Here is a 23149-nt window from a genome sequence, read left to right as displayed (position 1 = left end):
GAAAACGGTGGTTTGATGTTCGAATACCCAATGCACAATTTTGATGTGGCACCTGTCGCACAAAAGCACAATATTGCTAGTCAGCCATCCCCCTACGAACCCCACTTCGTGTCGGCGGTAAGGGAATCCTAGCTACGAGTGCATGCCCCCAAATAGCTAGGTCTGAAATCTCACCTTACCGTAACACACAACCTATAGGAGTCCATCATATATATAGGTAAAATGTTTGGGGCACCTAGTTCGGATCCGACCCGCTAATTCATTTTTTGCTTACAAATAATCAATACTACCTTTCAAATAATTCACTTTCCTTTTGTACTTGCATGCACTGCCATTGATTGTCGATTGGTTTCCAGAAAATGGCATGTTATTGATTCCCTCATAAACAACTTCTTTCCTTAAATACTATAGTATTGTTAAAAAATAGCGAAAAACTCATATTTGGGTACGTAAATATATACCCTATGATTTTTTTTCATTTGGGTACGTGTATATATACCCTATGATTTCCCTTAAATACTATGATTTTTATTTGGGCACATATATATATACCCTATGATTTTTTGCAGATACTCTATGATTTATTCTAGGTATTAGATGTCTTTCCTTAAATACTATAGTATATACCCTATATATATATTAGTGTGGATTTTTTAACACCTAGTGACTATGCCACCCCTGTGGGTGACAGTGCCACCCCATGTAATCTCTGTTCATTGCATGCCTCGTGATCTGTGCAAACACTATGCTAACGTCATTCCTCCATCGGGATTCAGTTAATGAGCATGCTAACAATCACACTAATACGATTCCAGAAGAGTATGTGTCAAACTTGGGGCATCATAATGTCAGATCATCGATACTTAACCAAAAAGATTTCCTAATAGTATAAAATTATTATAATTACTAACTTTCTACAATAGTAAAAAAAGTTGGTTGGTGATTAGAAGTTATAATACCTAAATGGAGTTCTCCGTGAACTCAAAACAGATTCCCTGAAAATAGATCCATGCGTATACATAATATCAACATTCAATCTTGATACTACCTAGTGCTGATGAACTCGTCTCAGTGTAAATAGACAACTGGAAAACTAGTCAATGGCAGACCTAAAAAATACTGCACGGATCTCAAAGCGAGATCAGACGGAACCAGAAGGATGACAATGCCCCAGGTGACAAAGCCATAATAATAATAACAGAATAATATTCTGTTACCCTCCACCCTATAACGAGCGATCCGAGAGTAGAGGCAGACCCGTCGTCCCGAACGATTCCCCACCCCGATGCGCCTCCCTCTCCTCCCAGCGCGCCGCCGCCGCGGCCTCCCCGTCCCCCAGCGCGCGCTGCCGCGGCCACCCTCTCTCCCAGCTCGCCGCCGCCGCGGCCTCCCCGTCCCCCAGCGCGCGCTGCCGCGGCAACCCTCTCTCCCAGCTCGCCGCCGCCGCGGCCTCCCCCTCCCCCAGCGCGCGCCGCCGCGGCCACCCCTCCCCCAGCTCGCCGCCGCCGCGGCCACCCCTCCCCCAGCTCGCCGCCGCCGCGACCAGCCCCTCCACCGCATCAGCTCCCAGGACGTTCAGAGCCGCCAACCAGTCCGTTCACCACCGCGAACAGAGCCCGTTCAACGACGCAGCGGTTCGATGTGTGACACGCTGCCCTGCCCTGACGTGCAGCCGACGCGCACCATCCCATCGTCGGCGCGACCTCTGCCACGTCGGGTCGCAGCCCCAGCCACCCAGCGCGCCGCTCGCGCAGATCGCCTGCGTGCTGGTGGCGAGCGTCTCCTTGTCTCGTACTCCTGCTGAACTCGGGCTCCTCTGCCCAGGCCCTTGTCTTCGCAGCACTTGCGCGGTCATCCGGCAGCGGCGGCGCCAATGGATCCAACGATGTTAGCCTCCGGCAGCGGCGGCGCTTCTGGCTACCCTGACGTGCCCCACTCCAGCTCCTCCCCTTCCCGGCGAGCCTCCCATGCCACAGTTTCTCTGTCTCTCTCTCTCTCAAGAACGTGTTCTGTTGGACAGTTCGAGTGCATCATCCTCCGTGCTAGTAATAATGTGTACACATCAGTGCATATGTGCTACTAGTGTACATGCGAATTGTCCTGTGCTAGTACAATCATTTCCATCTTCCGATGGACAGTTCAAGTACAAAACACCTACCTCTCGCTGATCCCCTGCCTTACTCTACTTTGTTTAATCCTGTGAGAGTTAGCTACAAAAGATAGCATAGCTAAAAATCCTTCATGCTGAACCATGTATTTTTACCTAAACAAACTTTTAAAACAACTATTGTGCAGGTGAACAAATTTACTGTTTGAGGCTCCCTGCTGGATGTCGGTGCCGGAGGCGAACAGACACCATCGTCTCCCCGCGCCCATAGACTTCTCTTCTCTCCTGCAACGCAAGGTTGATTTTCCTCTTAAACATTCACACGGAAAAGAATAGAGCTACTCCTTACACATTGTGTGCTGGCGTCAGAACGTGTTATACTCCAACAGAAGTTCTGCAGGGACATATAGACAGAGTGATGTGTTGTGTGCTGTTAGTTCATAAAAGTTCAGGAACTAGAGATTCAACACACAATCAATGTATAATAATATCTCCTATTTTGCTCATTTTTTCTTTCCAAAACAGCACCATGTTTTTGTTCCCAATAACGATGGCTATATTGTTCACCGCAACGTAAGTACAGTTCTGGGTTCCAGCTTTTGATCCATTCTCTTATTTTATTGCACTAAAACATGCTTGAACCATGTTTGGGAATATGTTAGATAGCTCCGGCACAGGTGACTCGGTTTGCACTTGTACTTCTCAAGTGGGAGCTATGTGTACTAATTATTTTGCTAGCAAACCTAAGTCTTATTCTGTGCATGTGTACTTGTACTTCTTAACTTGTTCTAGCAAATATATGTGAAAACTAGGTAGCATTTCTTCACACTTTTGGTGGGAAAAATATTGTTAAAACATGTTTCTTCAAATGGGAATTAATCAAAAAATTGGCAGAGGCAGTGTAGGAGTAGCAGCCACGTCATGGATGGTGAAATGCGAACAAGGTTTCAGTCGGGGTGGTCTACACCAACTACCTTCAGCTAGGAGGACAGAAAATAGTAGTAGGATGAATACATTGGCCTTACCGGTCTGTCCAGCAACTTCATTCCACGCCAGTACATGCAATGCTATGTTTTTTCTTTGCTAGTATCATGTGCATCCTCGAGTCCTAATACGAGTCATGTTTACCCTGTAGTTATGTTCCTATGTTTGGAGAGACGAACTATGATCCGAGCCGTCAGTACGCGCCTATACCGACGGGAGAACAACTTGAGGCACTTGGAAAAGGCATAGAGAAGAGGAATATCTTCCTGTAAGTAACACTACTATCTGTGTGCTTTTAGCTACGCCTATGTGCTTGTTTTTTTTGAAGCATCCTGTACAAAAAAAGAGGAGAATCTTGTGTTGATGCTGCTATCATTCAATGTCATGCTGCTTCTGTGTAAAAAAATGATGCTCTATAGGTTCTTGTCGAAATGCCTATGAAATTTGATATATCACCTAAATAAGCTCAAAGAAAAAAAATATGCAAGTTCAGTGACATGCTGCTACAGTTCTGGACTTTTCCAGCCGTGCTAGTACTAATAAAATCACATGGCAGGTAGCTACACCAAACTAAAATAGATACTGGTACTGATGAATATCGAATTGATTGAAATTTGTAGCTGATTCCTCATACCAAGGACTCTTATTTTAATTTGTAGCTGATGAATATCGAATTGATTGAAATTTGTAGCTTATTTTTAGTTCAGTTTAGTTTCATTTCTTATTTTAATTTGTTGCGTGCGTGCTACAGAGGACTCACTCTTCACTGACAAAGACAAGAAGACCGGCAGCATCCTCAGCCAGGTCTGATACATATAGAGTCTTATATTATTTGATTTGACCACAGTATGCGTAGCCTCTGCCTATGTAGTATGTAACGAACGAGATGGCAAGCATCAACATGTAGTATATGTGAGTGAGAGGAACACAAGTACTTCAGTACGGCTAGCTTAAGTGGTGTGAACTGAAAACCAAGTCTCAACATATCTGGTTCTTTCTTTTATGAGATGATTTCCTCCCGATTTCTAGAACTCACAAATATAGTGTTTGGTCATCCTTAGCAGGTAGGTGTAAACCACACAGACGCTTAGCAGGTAGGAGTACAACCAAAGCTAGCCGACGGCGCATAAGCTACTTGCAAAAGAGAAGCCCTTCTTACATCGACAACATCTTAATTTTTATTCAGTTCAATTTCCAATTTTAGTTCAGTTCATTCTTATTTTTAGTTCAGTTCATTCTTATTTTTAGTTCAGTCAGTTTCTTATTTTATTTTCCTTCAATTTCTATTTCTTTTTTAGTTCAGTTTCTAATTTTACTAAAGTTCAATTCCTAATTCCAAACAGTTTGTGTAAATTCCCATCGAGCAGGTGTGCACGGTGAGCGGCTACTGAACTAGCACAAAGGATACCAAGCAGGCTAAGGGTGAAGTACACGATGCAGGCAATGAGGAGAACAAAAACATGCAATCCGTACACATAGAAGCAGCTGCAAGTTCTTTTGTCTATGATGATATGATTGCTACTCCCTCCGTTCGGAATTACTTGTCGCAGAAATGGATGTATCTAGACGTATTTTAGTTCTAGATACATCCATTTCCGAGACAAGTAATTCCGAACGGAGGGAGTACTTCTTAAAAGAAAGTGTACATGATAGTTTGATGTTTCTACAAGAAAGGAAAAAATGGTTTGAATTTAAAACATTGATCAGTACAGATAAAAACAATTATTAGTTCGAGTGCTCTCTCCTGCCTATGTTGGTTGATGTCCACGGACGGACAAGAAATTGTATGGAATGTTCAATTATTACTAGCATATAAGTTTAGATAATAAATAGCTGTTGGTTCGTCTATGGAATTTGAGAAAGTTCGTCTATGGACCTGAGCAATATATGCTCAAAGAAAGCCAAAGAAAAAACACAACACATTTATTGTGGAATTTTTTTATTTTAGTTCAGTACAAACACACAGATAGATTAGTACAAATACGAAAACACATGAATTTTTTTTTTGCTGAGGTCGGTGCTATGGATAATATGATTCATGTACATGTATTATATGTGTGGAAACAATTTTGTCAGATGAAAGGAAAAATGGTTTGAATTAAAAATATTGATCAATACGAGTTAAAAACATGGTCCATTCGGAATAAAAGAAATGAAAAAATCAAATTGTAAAAGTTCAAGCAAAAAAGAAACCCCATGAAAATTCAAATGGTAAAAGTACAAGTCATAATGAGAGAAGTTCAGAACATCGTTGTAAAAAAATGTTGAGTTCAAAAAAAAGAAACAAACTAAACATTCTCTTTCTGAAAAAATAGTATTCAGTTTGACGATATAAACTATGCAAGTACAGGGGCGATGATACTGTAAACTATTGAAACTTTACGAGGAAAACCTTACCCAAAAAACAAAGTGAAAGTTCAATTTGTGAAAACGCGCTTAGCACAAAATCCGTACGGAGATCAGTTCGAGTACTTTGTTTCCAGAAATTCAAATGATAAAAGTTCAAACAAAGAGACCCCATCGGAAATTTAAATGATAAAAGTTCAAGTCGTAAAACGAGAGAAGTCCAACACATCATTGCAAAAAAGTGGAGTTCAAAAAAATAAACACATGAAAATTTTCTTTTCAAAAAATATGATTTAGTTCAACATATAAACCATGCAAAGTTCGGAGACTATGATATCGTGTACCATTGAAAAGTTACGAGGAAAATCATACCGAGAAAACAGAGTAAAGTCTAGTCTATGAAAACACGCTCAGTACAAATCCATACAGACATCCGTTCAAGTACTCTCTTTTTGGAACCTTTCAAAATTACTCTGTGAAAAATAAATCAGTTCGAACATATACATAGTTCAGTACAAGTACTCTGTTTTTCTACGGAAAAACATCACGACTTGTCTCACGGTATTCAAAATTACTCATCAACGATTGCGAATTTGAGAAAACATTCAATAGGACTAACTTTTGCATTTTTGATAGCTATCCAACGATATATTATTTGCCCCATTTCGACAAACTTTTAGAAAAATCGCATTCAAAATCAAATTTGACCGTATTCGAATTCGTTTTTAAACCGTAAGAAATTAGAAAAACATTTCTATATGAAAAGGTTGCGCATTTTCCATAGCTTTCCAACGCCGTATCATTTGCATAAATCCGACAAACCGTTTGCAAAAAAATGCGAAAATACGTTTCGCCCAGAATTTCACCGTTTTTCAAATTACTTTTAAATTGTACATAATTTGAAAAAACAATAGATATATGGAAGATGCGGATTTTTACCAGCTTTCCAACGCCATCTTATGTGCTCAATTCCGACAAACCGTTTGAAAATTGAGTCCAAAATACGATTCGCGTTTTCGGTTTTGAAATATTTTTTTTTTCAAAACTGCTCTTAAAGCGTGATGATTTTTTAAAAAAATTCTATATATTTGTAATGTAAATATCAAGAGCTTTCCAACGATATATTACACGCCCCATTCCGATGAAAAGACGATCAGTTCGACGAGATGAAAATCATCAGTACAACCGCGTGAAACCATCAGTTCAAGTAGGGTAAGAGAATACTATTCTGTTACGCGAAACAGAAGAGCTTTCAAACTTCCCCTTTCGCTTCCCGACAAAGGTGGACTGTGTGACGACCCACAAATGTGTGCTTGTGGCGCGAGAAGGGTCAGACCACATACGAACCACATGCGGGTGGCCCTACTATATGTATGAAAATGGTGTGGTGTGTGATATTTAACTACCATTCATAAAATTTGATGTGGCACGTGTGCCTCGCAAATTAACCGGTCTTCCCCGACCCCACGGAGGTTGCAGGTAGCGCGAAGTAGCCCCCGCCCCACACACACGTCGGGGGGTGGGCATCTCACCAAGACGTATTGTAACACGGACCAAGCAGAATCCAACTTGGTCGTACAACCTCTCCCCGCTCGTTGTTGGTCAAAGTGATGGATGTCCACACGGCCCCGCAAAATGGGCTAGCTTGTCGCCGATAACCTCGCGAGGGAGTATTGTATGAAGACAAACCCACTATGTGCATGTGGCCCAAGTATGTATATGGAAGTGGTGTGTGTGGTGTTTGAATATCCAATGCGCAAATTTGATGTGGCACCATGCTTTGGAACCGTAAAATCCCCACACCGAGCGAGGGTTCACGACGCGTAGCATGCGCTCGAACTTAATTAGGCTTGGAATGGGTCGACCTACTATACGATAACTCGAAGCAAAGAAGAAGAATATATCCACCCTGGTAACCTTTCTCGTCATTGGTCGAAATGATGGACGTCCACGCAGGCCCACGAATATATATAGGCTTGCCGCCCATAACCAAGCGAGTGAGAGTGTGTCCAAAGACAACCATTATTGCATGCGTGTGTCCCCGAACATATTGATGGAGTGCATGCTATGTGTTGAATACCTGACCCAATGCACACCATTGATGTGGTGCATGTGTTGAAAATCGCAGAGGTCCCCACACAGAGCAAGAGGTCGTTCATGCGTGTCGTGTGCTCCCTGAGGGAGTCCTGGACTAAGGGGTCCTCGGGCGTCCGGCCTATTATCCATTGGGCCGGACTGATGGGCTGTGAAGACATGAAGGCCGAAGACTATACCCGTGTCCGGATTGGACTCTACTTGGCGTGGAAGGCAAGCTTGGCAACCGACTATGTAGATTGCTTCTTATGTAACCGACTCCATGTAACCCTAGATCTCTCCGGTGTCTATATAAACCGGAGAGCGTAGTCCGGAAAAGGGGATACTCATTACCATATTCACATAGGCTAGACTTCTAGGGTTTAGCCATTACGATCTCGTGGTAGATCAACTCTTGTAACACTCATATTCATCAAGATCAATCAAGCAGGAAGTAGGGTATTACCTCCATAGAGAGGGCCCGAACCTGGGTAAACATCGTGTCCCCCGTCTCCTGTTACCATCGATCCTAGATGCACAGTTCGGGACCCCCTACCCGAGATCCGCCGGTTTTGACACCGACATTGGTGCTTTCATTGAGAGTTCCACTGTGCCGTCGGCAAAGGGCTCGATGGCCCCTTCGATCATCAGTAATGACGTTGTCCAGGGAGAAACCTTCCTCCCCGGACAGATCTTCGTACTCGGCGGCTTCGCACTGCGGGCCAACTCGCTCGGCCACCTGGAGCAGATCGATAGCTACGCCCCTGGCCATCAGGTCAGATTCGGAAGTTTGAACTACGTTGCGGATATCCGTGGAGACTTGATCTTCGACGGATTCGAGACCGCGGTCACCGCTCCCCTTCGCCCCGATGAGCATGGCCTAAACCTGTCATCGGGCCCCATCCAGGAGATAGTTCCTGCAACAACTCCGTCCTTAGATCTGGAGCAGATCGAGTCATCCGAAGATGGGAAGCTTAGCCCCATCACGGAGGCTGCTGATCCCGCGGCGTTGGAGCCACACACGGATTTTACTTCATATGATATCTGCATCAACGGAACCCCGGACTCGCCTCCGGCGACGAGTTCCGAACCCTGCGAGTCCACGGATACCGAACTCGATCGGTTATCGATCTTCAAGTTCAGCGCCGCAAACGTCTTCCAACACTCGCCCATGGGCGATGTACTAAACTCACTAAAAAACCTATCCCTGGCAGGCAACTCGCCGCCGAACTATGTTCGGTTCGAACTTGCGGCGGATGGTAGAGAATTTTGCTTCCCACCAGCCACCCACTTCATAGCAACTGTCGAAGACCCAACCAACACGCTTGACCCCGGCTCCGAAGACATCGACGGTATGGATGACGATGAGGGGCAAGGCCAGAACCCACTACCCGCTAGACGCGGGACGACCACTTCTTGGTACGATGTGTGTATGGTAGACACACCCAACGACGCTCTCGACGATGACAAGGAGGATCCAGTTGAGAATAAACCTCCTGGTACACAGTCTGAACACCGGCGCGCTCTGCGCCGCTCGAAGTCACGTCGCTCAAGAGAAAACAATACTAGCCCCAGAGAAGATAACACTCCGGATAATGAAGACCCTGTTGAGGTACGATCCGAACAGGAGGAACAGGAAGGCGGGCAAGACAGCCCTGATGAACAGGCCACATATGGAGACTCGGAGGATAGCAATTATCTCCCACTCTCCGAGGAAGAGGAGATCCTCGGCAACGAGGATTTTATCGTGCCTAAGGAACCTCTCGAACAGGAGCGCTTTAAACGCCGGCTCATAGCCACTTCAAGGAGCCTAAGGAAGAAGCAGATGCAACTTCAAGCGAGCCAAGATTCGCTCAATGACTGATGGACCGAGGTCTTAGCCGCCGAAGAATACGGCCTTAACGGCCCAGACAAAAGCCACCCCAAGAGTAGGTGGCTCCCTCAATACGATGGCAAGGCGTTGGAGCCCACACCACCATCGAATAATGCGGTATGCCGACCATAGTTCGGTCCGGATGAAGCAGCAGCCCAAGCAGAGCACCATACCAAACCACCCGGCCGTCAAAACAAGAACAAAACAGCTCGGGGGAATACTCACGACATCCAACAAGACCTGAAGGGTAGAACAGGACACACAAAATTGATATACAGATCGCGGGGACATACCCCGACCGGTGATGATGGTTACCTATTTGGACACAACAGAGCCGACCACGCCCGGTCCAAACAACGTAAACGGAGTCCGCCGGAGGTGCTTCATAGTGTGGCCCAACATAGAGGAGCCGCACACCCTCTCTGCTTCACTGACGGGGTAATGGAGCATGAATTTCCAGACGGGTTCAAACCCATTAACATCGAATCATACGATGGAACAACAGATCCCGCGGTATGGATTGAGGATTACCTCCTCCATATTCACATGGCTCGTGGAGATGACCTTCATGCCATTAAATACCTACTGCTCAAGCTTAAAGGGCCAGCTCGGTACTGGCTAAACAGTTTGCCAGAAAATTCTATTGGCAACTGGGAAGATTTGGAAGACGCCTTTCGAAACAACTTCCAAGGAACATATGTCCGGCCGCCAGATGCCGATGACTTAAGTCATATTGTCCAGCAGACCGACGAGTCAGCCAGGGAGCTCTGGACCAGGTTCTTAGTCAAAAAGAACCAAATCGTCGACTGTCCGGACGCGGAAGCCCTCGCGGCCTTCAAACATAGCGTCCGAGATGAATGGCTAGCACGTCACCTCGGCCAGGAAGGACCCAAATCCATGATAGCCCTCACTACTCTAATAACTCGCTTTTGTGCGGGAGAAGACAACTAGCTCGCTCGTAAAAGCAACAACGCCAGCGACCCGGGCACTTCCGAAATCCGAGATGGCAACGGCAAGCCACGACGACCGAACAAAACAGTCACAATGACAATGAAAGATCACGTGACATAGCGGTCAACGCCAGATTTAACAATCCAAACCCCGGTCAACGGAAGAAGCCACTAAAGGCAAACAAAGACGGACCATCCACCCTTGACAGGATATTGGACCGACCTTGCCAGATCCACAGCCACCCTGATAAGCCAGCTAGTCATACCAACAGAAATTGTTGGGTCTTCAAGCAGGCAGGCAAGCTCAACGCCGAACACAAGGGGAGGAGGCCACCAAGCGATAAAGACGACGGACCGGCTCAGCAGCCAGACACCAGGGGCCAGAAACAGTTTCCCTCCGAAGTTCGACCACTCCCGGAACGGAAATAGCAGTTCGGCTTCCGCCACCCACCTCATGTACCAGCAAGATTTACACCGCGCGTGCATCACTACGCACTCAAGATACCATGGGCCTCGGCAGAAGCACAATACAGACAGCCCTGCAAGCACTCCCGTAACGTTTCTTATCTGGTTTCCTTTTTCTTTTTTCACTATTATCTCATAAAAACAGGTGACGAGAAAGACAGTATCCACAACGGACTCTCTCGGAGTTCGGATCCGTACACTCACCTAAAGGGGTTACTTCCATTAAGGATTAAACTCCCCGAGGGCAGGCAGCGCAGACGTGCGACAGGAGGTCCAAAACAACTTTTTGAAGACCGCACTCTTTATTTCGAGCCTGTACTATGCCTTGTTTCCTCCATTCCCGACCCCAAGTATGTCAAATAGCTGGGTTCCTGGTTTTTTATATGAATTTATCATTGGCATATTGCTCTACTCCCAGTAAACTTTTATCTGAACTAATCTTCCATACTCTTTCAACAATGAGTACGGCCTTAATGGCTACTTTACAGATGAACCTCGGCATAACTTTCCAGGGGCTCGGTATGGGAACAAATGAGTTGCCAGTAAAAGTCCGAACAACTCTAAAGCGCACTTCGGCGTCGCAAGTTTGGTCTTATATGCATCAGCTCCGAATCATTGTCTTGGGTCAATAGTTGGGTTGCCCGGCTCCTGTGCTTGCTACCCTACATTCCGTTCTATCGGCTAGGGTAGTAAAGGGAGAACTACTGCGATTGTGCCCTGGCCTAGACCGGATGAGCACCTCCGTAGAGAAAGCCGAAAACTGACTGTCATGATGCGGCGAGAGCTGGTCAACCACTTGACGAATTTTTCGAATCTTTAGTGATTCTCCGTGTCACACGAGGGATCTTTTTCAGATCAACATATGTAAGGCACCATATTATAATGCGCCGTATACATACCAGGGGCTATGTCGTAACCCCATCATAAAACTCCTTTGGCTAAGTGAAAGTGTTAACGCCCTATAGTCCGATTGCCTGGTTCGCCGCATTATCACCTCCTTCACGGACCAAGACGTTGGATAAAGAGTGATTAAATGCTTTGTCGAACACCCCCGTACTTCCTACGAGGGGGCTGAAGCCGGCGACTGGAAAACTTTCAGATTACATTAAAACGGCCGCACAGGAGGAACACAAGCTCTCGAGCAAAACATAAAAATAGATTAACTATAAAGTTGTTTGTTACAACCATTATACGCATCACTCGAACATTATGTCTTTCGAGCATTGACCCTCTATCAAACGGGCGGCCTCTAGGACGTCTTCAAAATAGTGCTCCAGCGCATAACAGTCCTTGCCCTTGGGTGGACTCCTCGCGGCAACATCGATGGCCTTCATCTTTCCCCAGAATGTTTTAACTCGGGAAAAGGCCATCCGTGCACCCTCAATGCACGCCGGCCGCTTCACAGCATCGATATGTGGCACCGCGTCAACAAGCCGCCGCACCAGGCCAAAATAACTACTCGGAATAGGCTCACTTGGCCACAACCGGATTATGACGTTCTTCATGGCATCGTCGGATATCCTATGAAGCTCGGACCATTGGGACATCTGTTCATTCAGCAACAGAGTACGTTTTGATGCGCCAAATTGTGACCAGAAAAGCTTCTCCGTTGCATACCCCTCTTGCGCTTGGTAAAATTGCGCCGCATCAGAATAACTCTTCGGCAAGTCCAAAAATTCAGCCGGAGAACTCGAGACCTGGTTCAGCTGGGCATAGTCCGGATCGCCAAACTTAGTCTGAAGCAAAAAGGGCTTACCGGCCGCTATCTCCTTAGCCTGCCGAATCTCTTCACGAGCCGCGCTGGATTCAGACCGAGCTTCACTCGCCTCTCGTACAGCCTTATCAAGTTCACCATTTTGGCTTTATTTTCCTTCTCAAGGTATTCAGAGCGGCTGGCAGTATTCTTCAATTCAAGCGCCAGTGCGGATATTTTCTCCTCATTTTGACGCCGAGCTGCATGTTCGGCTCTTAGATCATCCGATGCCTTCCCAGCAGCCACATCACTACACCGGGCCTGCTCCCTGGCCCGGGCTAGCTCCGCCCGAAGAGCTTCAACGGTGGCAGCACCATCTGCACTCATGCACATTTCGTATAAAACTCTTTTCGGCGTCAGGCCTAAATTAAAAGCACATTGGTGTAAGGAATGCTCAAAATATATACCTTGCGAGTCGTCAAGACGCCTGTTGATCAATGCAATGTCATCTTCCGCAATATCCAGCTTTCGCTATAGTTCGGCCACTTCCGTATTTCGGGTAGCCGTAGGAGGGGAGGCAGCCTGTATTCCAAGTTAAATCAAGGTTAGTACCTGAGCATATCTTTTTGATCCTCCAACCGCTTCCTTCGGAAGGCAATCCGAGTCTCAGGGGCTACTGCATATACAACAGGTGCATTCTGTCAATATTATTTCAATTGGCAAAACTACATCACAAACCTCAAAACCTCTTAGAAGGCTCGATAAGGCCTCGTTCAATCCGCGGATAGAACCTTTTCGACCACCATAACCATCAAGGCATGGTGTTCCTCTGAAATGGACGCTTGTCGCAGCATGTCCGTCAGCATTTCTGCCGCTCCGGGGTCTTCGAAAACCGTCGCTGGAGTACGGCATTCCTTTGAAGGAATCCGCTGACTCGCCTCCAGAATCGTCTCCGGCTGTAGGCCGGACAGTTCGGGGCCGTCATTCTTGATTCCCGAACCCTGAGTGACAGAGGCACCACCTTCGGGTAACGCTTTCTTTGTTTCCTGCACTACTTGACGACCGGGAGGAGCCCTCCGGGACAATACCTCGGTATCATCCCCCCTGTTGGGCGATGTAACGCCCCAAGACCGACGCTCCAGATGCCTTCCTTGTTTTTCGTTGTTGCCGTGTGTTTTATTTGCTTGTTGCATTCGTCATGTCATCATGAGCATTGCATTCTCATGTTTTCATAAAACTTGCATCCGTTCATAGTGCCGCTTCTCCTTCATCTCGGTGTCCTTTCTCAGATCGACCGGGTTTTGCTTCCCTCTTGTCTGGCCGCATAACCTCTCCGCACAAGCCACACTCTTTGCTGCCTTGTCCAAAAACTTCCCCGAACCGCACAGTCATGACCAGTGGGTCCGGAACAATCCCGAGTTATCCTAAACATCATCCGTTCTTTGTATAGACAACCCGAAGCCGTCCGATAAAAATCTAGGGGCTAATCCCCTCTCATATTAGCCACCTACTATATATAGTGGGCAGCCCCTAACCAAATCAGACCAAACCCTAAATTTTAGGGAGATGTCCCATCCATCAATCCCCATGCCGCCGCCACCTTCTCCACCTTCCTCGTTTTCCCCATCGAGCCAACCACCAGCCAGATCCATTCCAGCCCGCAGCTCCCCTTCTCCACCCTCGAATGAAGATCCAAGGGATCTCCTCGTGCCAGCCAGGGCCTTCGGGCAGCTTCCCTCGCTCTGGATCGGGCTCCCCATCTCCCGAGCACCTCCTTGCCGCGTCGCGCCGGCCGGCTGCCGATGACCCGAGACCAGGCGCCCTGTGCCCGCGACCCTCGCCCGAGCCGGCGACCTCCAGTAGCAGCAGCTCGTCCGGGTCGCCTTCTCTTCCCCTGGTTTTCTCTGCTCCCTTTCTTCTCTTCTATCTCTCTCTAACCTCTCGTGCTCTCTGTTTCATGCCATGGCACCGTGCCTCAATCCGCCAAGGCCACCACCGGAGCAAGCAGCACCTCCTTCACCTAGGACTCCCAGCGCCCGTAGCTCCTTCCCGTCGTCCTTACGCTGCCTCCAGGACCCACAGAAGCCTCGACTCACCAGCGACCAGGAGCCCCTCGAGAGCCCGAGGTCTCCTGCCTCCCCGATGCCCGCTTTGACCACTCCTCTGCTTCTGCTCGTCCTGCGTCGCCAGTCCGTCCCCGCGCGGCCCAGTCCGTCCCGGCCTACCTCTCCACCGCCTGGGCCATGGCCCATGGTGAGAAACCCCCAGCGCCCATGTCCTGTTCTGGCCTGTAGCTCTAATTCGGCCCGATATGTTTTTTCCTGGTCCTGCGAATTTTGCCAATTATCCAGAGAATTACCATTTTGCAGAAAAGTCCCTCATGTTCATGCATATAATAACTCCACAACCGTGCATCATATGTAAAAACTTCATATATGAAAAATGTCTAGAATTTCATCTAGTTTCATAATATGCTGCTCTCATCCATGTTTAAAATGTTTAAACTTGCTGTTTATTTAATTTTGCATAAATAGCATGTTAAAATGAATTATTTCATATCTTAATAACCGTAGCTCTGAATTTAATAAACTTTATATGTAAATGGGGTAGAAAAATGCATAGATTAACATGGTGCACTTTGTTTTACTGTTTAATAACATTAAAAGATGTTTTAGGGCAGAACAGTAGCTAATTCGAAAAATGGACATGGGGATTTTCCGGAATTGTTGTTTGTTGTTCCGGCCTCATTTAAACTTGCCTAGCTAGGTAGTTTTCTTATGCTTCACCTCTTGCCATGTTAATCAACATTTAATATTGTTGGCTATATAAACGAGAGAGAACTAAACAATTAATGTGGTGTTTCGTCAATATGCAACTCGTTGCATATTGAGCTCCACTTAACTTGTAGTTTTGTTTGTGCACTTTGCCATGCCATGCCTCATTAAATCGGACATGCATCATACTTGATTTTGCATCATGCCATGTGTATGTGGTGGTTGTTTACTATGTTGTTTGTTTCTTTCCGGGTTGCTTCTCTCATTACCTTCGGTTTCGTTTCGGAGTTGTGAGGATTCGTTCGACTACGCCCGTTCGTCTTCTTCTTGGACTCGTTCTTCTTCCTTGCGGGATCTCAGGCAAGATGACCATACACTCGAAATCACTTCTATCTTTGCTTGCTAGTTGTTCGCTCTATTGCTATGCCACGCTACCTACCACTTGCTATATCATGCCTCCCATATTGCCATGTCAAGCCTCTAACTCACCTTTCCCAGCAAACCGTTGTTTGGCTATGTTACCACTTTTGCTCAGCCCCTCTTATAGCGTTGCTAGTTGCAGGTGAAGATGAAGTTTGTTCCATGTTGGAACATGGATATGTTGGGATATCACAATATCTCTTATTTAATTAATGCATCTATATACTTGGTAAAGGGTGGAAGGCTCGACCTTATGCCTGGTGTTTTGTTCCACTCTTGCCGCCCTAGTTTCCGTCATACCGGTGTTATGTTCCTTGATTTTGCGTTCCTTACGCGGTTGGGTGATTTATGGGACCCCCTTGACAGTTCACTTTGAATAAAACTCCTCCAGCAAGGCCCAACCTTGGTTTTACCATTTGCCTACCTAAGCCTTCTTCCCTTGGGTTCTTCAGACTCAAGGGTCATCTTTATTTACCCCCCCGGGCCAGTGCTCCTTCGAGTGCTGGTCCAAACCGAGCGATGTCCGGCGCCCCCTAGGCAACTAGGGTCTATGCCAACCCGACGTCTTGCTCATCCGGTGTGCCCTGAGAACGAGATATGTGTAGCTCCTATCAGGATTTGTCGACACAGCAGGTGGTCTTGATGGTCTTGTTTTACCATTGTCGAAATGTCTTGTAAACCGGGATTCCGAGACTGATCGGGTCTTCCCGGGAGAAGGTTTATCCTTCGTTGACCATGAGAGCTTGTGATGGGCTAAGTTGGGACACCCCTGCAGGGTGTAAACTTTCGAGAGCCGTGCCCGCAGTTATGTGGTAGATGGGAATTTGTTAATATCCGGTTGTAGAGAACTTGACACTTGACTTAAATTAAAATGCATCTACCGCGTGTGTAGCCGTGATGGTCTCTTTTCGGCGGAGTCCGGGAAGTGAACACGGTTCTTGTGTTATGCTTGAACGTAAGTAGGAGTTCAGGATCACTTCTTGATCATTACTAGTTGACGAGCGTTCCATTGCTCCTCTTCTCGCTCTTATTTGCGTATGTTAGCCACCATATATGCTTAGTGCTTGCTGCAGCTCCACCTCACTACCCCTTTCCTACCCTTAAGCTTAAATAGTCTTGATCTCGCGGGTGTGAGATTGCTGAGTCCTCGTGACTCACAGATACTTCCAAACAGTTGCAGGTGCCGATGATACCAGTGCAGATGACGCAACCGAGCTCAAGTGGGAGCTCGATGAAGATCTTGGTCGTTACTATGTTTCGTTTCACGTTGATCAGTAGTGGAGCCCAGTTGGGACGACCGGGGATCTAGCATTTGGGGTTGTCTTCTTTTCTTTTGGTTCCGTAGTCGGACCTATGTGTGTACTCTGATTGATGTATGATTTATTTATGTATTGTGTGAAGTGGCGATTGTAAGCCAACTCTTTATCCCATTCTTGTTCATTACATGGGATTGTGTGAAGATGACCCTTCTTGCGACAAAACCACAATGCGGTTATGCCTCTAAGTCGTGCCTCGACACGTGGGAGATATAGCCGCATCATGGGTGTTACAGGCGAGGAGGCCGGAGAAGGCGTGTCACTCTCCATCATCTCCAGAAGAAGGTCTCTCGAGGAGGAGGCGATTGAGAGACACCAGGCGTTAAGCTGCGTGGATGTGCATATGTCAGATGATTACTAATAGGAAAAGAATGCGGTACGTTTAAAGTGCCCCAGCTTCACTTACGGTTTGGCCAGAGGTTCATCCTCATCATGAAGCCCTATGGCAGCATCGCTTGCTCGGCCCAAGCCGCCCGACGATGGCATTTTTCCTCTCTTGGAAGACTTCCCCTCCTGATCTTCGGAAGCGACCCTCTTCTTGCCATGGAAGGCTCCCTCTGCACCTTTGCCCTTGGGCAAAAGGGTTTCGGTTTCCCCGAACGCGGCGTCTAATTCATCCTCAGGACGGGCACCACCTCTGGGCTCCCCGCTCTTGCCCCCCTCTGCAGACACCTGGTACGGTGTCGGAATCAGCATTCTCGTCAGCAGGGCGGTCGTAGAGTCTTCGGGAAGGGGCGCCGGACACCGGATTAACACCGCTTTCTTTATCCAATCATGTGTAGGAACGGATTGTTCAGTATCTTGTCAAGAGGTGCTTGAATGGAAGGTGTTCGGAGATTAAATACTTACCGAAGTGTCCGGATGATTGTAGTCAAGGCCAACATCTTCGGTGGTGTCCGGCCATTGCTCTCGTTCCCCGAAATATAATTTCCACATTCCTTCGTGCGTAGTGCCGAAGAGGTGCTGAAGAGTCCGCCACCCTTCTGGATTAAACTCCCACATACAGAGAGGCCGCCGCTGACATGGCAGGGTCCGGCGGACTAGCATTACTTGAACGACGTTCACAAGATCGATGCCCTTCTCGGTAAGGCTTCGGATGCGACTTTGCAGAGTCTGCACTTCATTGACGGATCCCCAGTCCAATCCCTTATTGATCCATGAAGCAAGCTGAATTGGAGGGACGGGTCGGAACGCAGGCGTAGCCGCCCACTTGGAGCCCCGCGGCTCGTTGATATAAAACCACCCCTGCTGCCATAGGTCGGAAGACTTGGCGAAAGATCCTTCAAACCAAACTGCGCTGGCAAGCTTGCCTATTATGACGCTGCCGCACTCTGCTTGCTCCTCCTCTGTCACCTGCGGCCTCATGTCAAAGGTCTTGAGCCACAAACCAAAGTGCGGAGGAGTCTAAAGATGATAAATGTCGAGATGAGGAGAATAGAGTCCGGGGCCAGATCGTGAAAATCTAGCCCATAGTAGAACATGAGCCCCCGGACGAAGGGGTTAAGCGCGAACCCTAACCCATGGAGGAAGTGGGATACAAATACGACCCTCTCGCCGGATTTGGGGGTAGAAATAACCTACCCCTTTGCGGGAAGCCGATGAAGGATTTCTGGGGTCAGATACCTCGCCGCGCGAAGCTCTGCAATATCCTCCTCCATGACAGAAGAAGCCACCCACCGGCCTGGACGGCTGGATCCGGACATGATTAGGGCTAGTGGAGTTTGGAACCCGAGGGTTAGAACTCGAGGTCGCTGGGGTTGAGGAACAAGCAAGCGCAAAGGAAAAAGACGAGACTAGGTCCCTATATAAAGACCCCAAATACTGAGCGTCTCCACCTGGGTCTCGAAACTTACCTATCCCCAAGGAGTTGTACCCAGGGAACGGTTGGGTTACCCACGCCTGCATTAATGAAAATCCCGTGAATAAGGGGACACGATCTTTGCCTTGACAAGACGTGCCAGTAAAACCGCGTCCCGAGACGTGGGGCGACGTGCTAGCCAACGGCTGGAAATAGTAACCGGGCAGGCGTGATACGATGTCATAAACAGTTATCAGCAAATTGGACTCATGGGATATTATATTCTCTGCAATTATATGCACAAGTCCGGATATACTTACTACATCCGAAGGCCATTCTGGAGTTCGGAAGGAAGGAACCCGCCTTGCAATGCCCAAAACAAATCTGCGCATCGGACTCCTCATCATTGAAGCCAGGTTCAGGGGCTACTGAGGGAGTCCTGGACTAAGGGGTCCTCGGGCATCCGGCCTGTTATCCATTGGGCCGGACTGATCGGCTGTGAAGGCATGAAGGCCGAAGACTATACCCGTGTCCGGATTGGACTCTACTTGGCGTGGAAGGCAAGCTTGGCAATCGACTATGTAGATTGCTTCTTATGTAACCGACTCCATGTAACCCTAGATCTCTCCGGTGTCTATATAAGCCGGAGAGGGTAGTCCGGAAAAGGGGATACTCATTACCATATTCACATAGGCTAGACTTCTAGGGTTTAGCCATTACGATCTCGTGGTAGATCAACTCTTGTAACACTCATATTCATTAAGATCAATCAAGCAGGAAGTAGGGTATTACCTCCATAGAGAGGGTCCGAACCTGGGTAAACATCGTGTCCCCCATCTCCTGTTACCATCGATCCTAGACGCACAGTTCGGGACCCCCTACTCGAGATCCGCCGGTTTTGACACCGACACTCCCCCCCTTCGATCCAGCAGGATGGATTCATGTGTACAAATGTGCTATTATATATATATGTAATCTCACATCATGATCTATATGAAGAAAATACAAAAATTAATCCCCTGCTAAGTCAAATTAGTTAGCCTTTCTCGCGCTGTCGGTGAAAGTGATGGACCAAGCTGGTCACCCCCCTCGACACATACTATATATACACCTAGTAACACAGCCCTAAAAGAATTAATCCTCCTTGTTCGTCAAACGCGTACCTCTCTCTCGCTGGGTCAAAGTGATGGACGACGAACTCGCGGGCCCAACACAGAAGCGAAGCATACGTTGCATGTGAGTGATCATCCTATATAGGACTACGTACCACCGTGTGCATGCATGTGGCCCAAGGAGCTGTTTGTGTGATGTTTGAATGCGCAATGCACAAATTTGCTGTGGCACCACGTATATATATATATATATATATATATATATATATATATATATATATATAAGAAACCAAAAAGTCCCCGCAAAGAGCGCGAGGTTCATGACGCGTGGCATGTGCTATATGTACGCCCCCATTCGACGCGTGGTATATATGTACTTCTACTATATAGCACAAACCAAAAAAGAATCATTCCTTGATGATCAAATTAACCTCTCTCTCATTGGGTCAAAGTGATGGAGGACAACCTCGCATGCCCACGGATGGAAGCGCCACACGCGAGTGAGTTCCAATATATAGGGCAACCACCGCCTGCATGGTATTGCGTGATATTTGAATACCAATATAATGTGCAACTTTGAGGTGGAACCTGCCTCGGGAACCGAAAAGTCCCCACATGGAGCGAGGTTATGACATGCATATATATAGAGTATTCATGTTTCCCCCTCTTTGACATGTACATACTCCTATACCGTGCATATACGTAACACAAACCAAAAAAGAACCATCCTTGTTGGTCAAATTAGCCTCTCTCTCATTGTACGTTCAACTGGTCGACGACGACCTCGTGGGCCCACAGAGAGAGGCACATGCGAGTGATGTCATAGGACAAAACCAGTGCGTGCATGCGCCCGTGTGTTATGTGATGTCTGAATACCCAATGGACAACTTTGACGTGGCACATGCTTCGCAAACTGGAAACGCACTACACCATGATGCGTGTAGCCCCCTCACTTCAAGCCGGCGGGAGTGTGTACACACATGCTCGAACTTTGACATTGAATCCCACCATGATCCACACCACACACATGCTAAGATGAATCCACCTTTTGGTCAAATTAATGCCTCTCGTTGTCGGTGGAAACTAAAAACCTTTGCGGGCTAACGAATGGGCACGTCGCTGATAACCGCACGAGGAAGAGTGTCCGAGAGGACCACCAATGCATTCATGTGGCCCAAACATTATGTATGAAAGGGCTGTGTAATGCTTTAAATAACCAATTCACGACTTTGATGTGGCATATATGACTCACAAAATGATCAATAATCCCACACGGAGGTTCATGACTCGTAGTGTACTACCGGACCCCTCCCCCACCCCCACACAGACAGACACACACATCCCGCACCACCACAGCCACTCTGAGGCATGTCAAACTTTTTCTGCAGTGAACATGTGACGAAAGGCGGAGTGTCGTGTTAATTAAAAAAAGACATCATTCGACCGTTTTTATACATTGATTGATTCCCTAGGGATTTACTGTGCAAAAATCAAATTTGAGCTACATGTGCACCAAAATGGGTTGCAAAATCATATGTGTCCTTGGGTGCATGTTTCTTTGTGCAAGAGATTTCAAAATATTGAGAATATATATTTTTAAAATCCAGTAAATCCAAAACTTAGTTGAAATTCATGAAACTTATCGTGGTGTCATATATGGACAGCAGTAGACTATGATATTGTAGTTTTTCGTCAACGATACCCGTTTTGATATAATCTTCTTACAAACGGGAGATTATTGAAAACTGGCAACCAATATCTCATACGGATTATTTATTTGGACCGTGTGCGTTAGACCGTGCCATGCTTCAGTTAAGCAATAAAGCAGCAGAAAATAAACCAAAAAATATACGTGCTGCCACACGCCCCATGTGCTGTGCGAGCAGGCGTGAGTTGACGGGACGCATGCGAGCAGTCCGCCGCGCAGGCATACCGGGAGGCGTGCGTATTGACGGGGAGGTGTGCGAGTAGCTGTGTGAAATGATGGTAGGAATGGCAGAAGTCCGCCGCCCAGGCTCCCCGGGAGGCGAGACAGCTTTTGATCGCAGCCTGACTCGCTCCCACTGGTCCGTATTAATTGCACGCCCGAGCCGCCGGCCATAATAGGCGGCTGCACCCCCGGTCCATAGTTGTCACCAACATCTGGACTATGGAGTGTATGAGGATGTCGCCGAAGCGCACCATTGGAGGGAGTGGCGACGCCGGGGCTGGTGAAGCACCCGCGCAATGCGTGAAGCGGGGCACAGATGTTGCCGCCACCGCCGACGTGGTCTCGCACAGGCAGCAGCACGACCTTGACTTCGCCGGCGCCGTTGTGCCCCCCAGCCGGAGCCGGAGGTCAACAGCAACTCCGGTAATGACTGCGACTCTGACGGAAAACCGGTTAGTCATGTATATACCCATTTGTGCGGCAAACATATCATGTGTTTTCCCTGGTTAAGCCCCCACCCCTCTATAATTTTTCTGGAATACAAATCCTATTGTTATGTTCTCTCAGTCCATGAAATCAGAGTAATTAAGATCCGTTAGATGCACGTAGTGTATTGATTGTTTGAATGTTATCCGTATAGAGTTAGTGATTAATTGTTTGTTCTGTACAAATGATTTTTGCTAATAATCCGACTAGGGTTAGCTTGCGTGCTAATAATTTGTGGCCAGATCTTGGGAATTGATTTTGAATGTCCTACATATATGTTTGTGCCTTTTTTCTTCCTGATCTTGAGAATTGATTTCGAATGTCCTACATGTTATGCCATTTTTTTCTTTCAGATTGGTATGTACACAGATGAGGCTCCGGCCAGCGCCGCCGCCGGATGTAGATTTTGGACCCGGCTGTGCGGCCAGAAGCGCCCCTGGACCTGAGGAACCAGTAGAATCTCCAGTGGACCGCATCAGCGATCTCCCGTACGACATCCTTGGGGAGATCATCTCCCTTCTCCCCACCAAGGATGGCTTCCGCACACAAGTCCTCGCATCTCGGTGGCGCACTCTGTGGCGCACCGTGCCTCTTAATCTCGACTGTCATCAGCTATCTGTCGATGATGATTCTGAACTCCCCGGAGCCATCATCTCCTCCCACGAGGGCTCCGTTCAACGCATCTGCATCCCGGCATGCTACCTGCTGGACATACCCTGCACGGTGGCCGCCTGGCTGACATCCCGTCAATTCGATAAACTCCATCAGCTTGAGTTCTACCATGACTATGTATGTAACATACCACGAACCGATGTATCTGTG

General features: G+C 47.4%; 1 long non-coding RNA gene across 4 annotated transcripts; it reads left to right on the top strand.

Annotated features, from left to right (window-relative positions):
• The first annotated feature begins 1256 nt into the window (after positions 1 to 1256).
• On the top strand, positions 1257 to 4939 carry LOC123144107 (uncharacterized). 4 transcript variants are annotated; one of them, XR_006471273.1, is made up of 4 exons: positions 1257 to 2143; positions 2296 to 3359; positions 3843 to 3895; positions 4459 to 4939. It is a non-coding gene; the product is annotated as an uncharacterized lncRNA (long non-coding RNA). The 4 variants fall into 4 exon arrangements; XR_006471272.1 differs by having other exon boundaries at positions 1257 to 2404; positions 3008 to 3359; XR_006471271.1 differs by having other exon boundaries at positions 1257 to 3134; positions 3243 to 3359.
• Positions 4940 to 23149: the final 18210 nt, after the last annotated feature.

Source organism: Triticum aestivum, chromosome 6D (genome assembly GCF_018294505.1).
Source record: "Triticum aestivum cultivar Chinese Spring chromosome 6D, IWGSC CS RefSeq v2.1, whole genome shotgun sequence".
NCBI lineage: Eukaryota > Viridiplantae > Streptophyta > Magnoliopsida > Poales > Poaceae > Triticum > Triticum aestivum.
The sequence above is the reverse complement of the archived record's forward strand: the minus strand, read 5'-3'. Positions and strand labels throughout refer to the sequence as shown.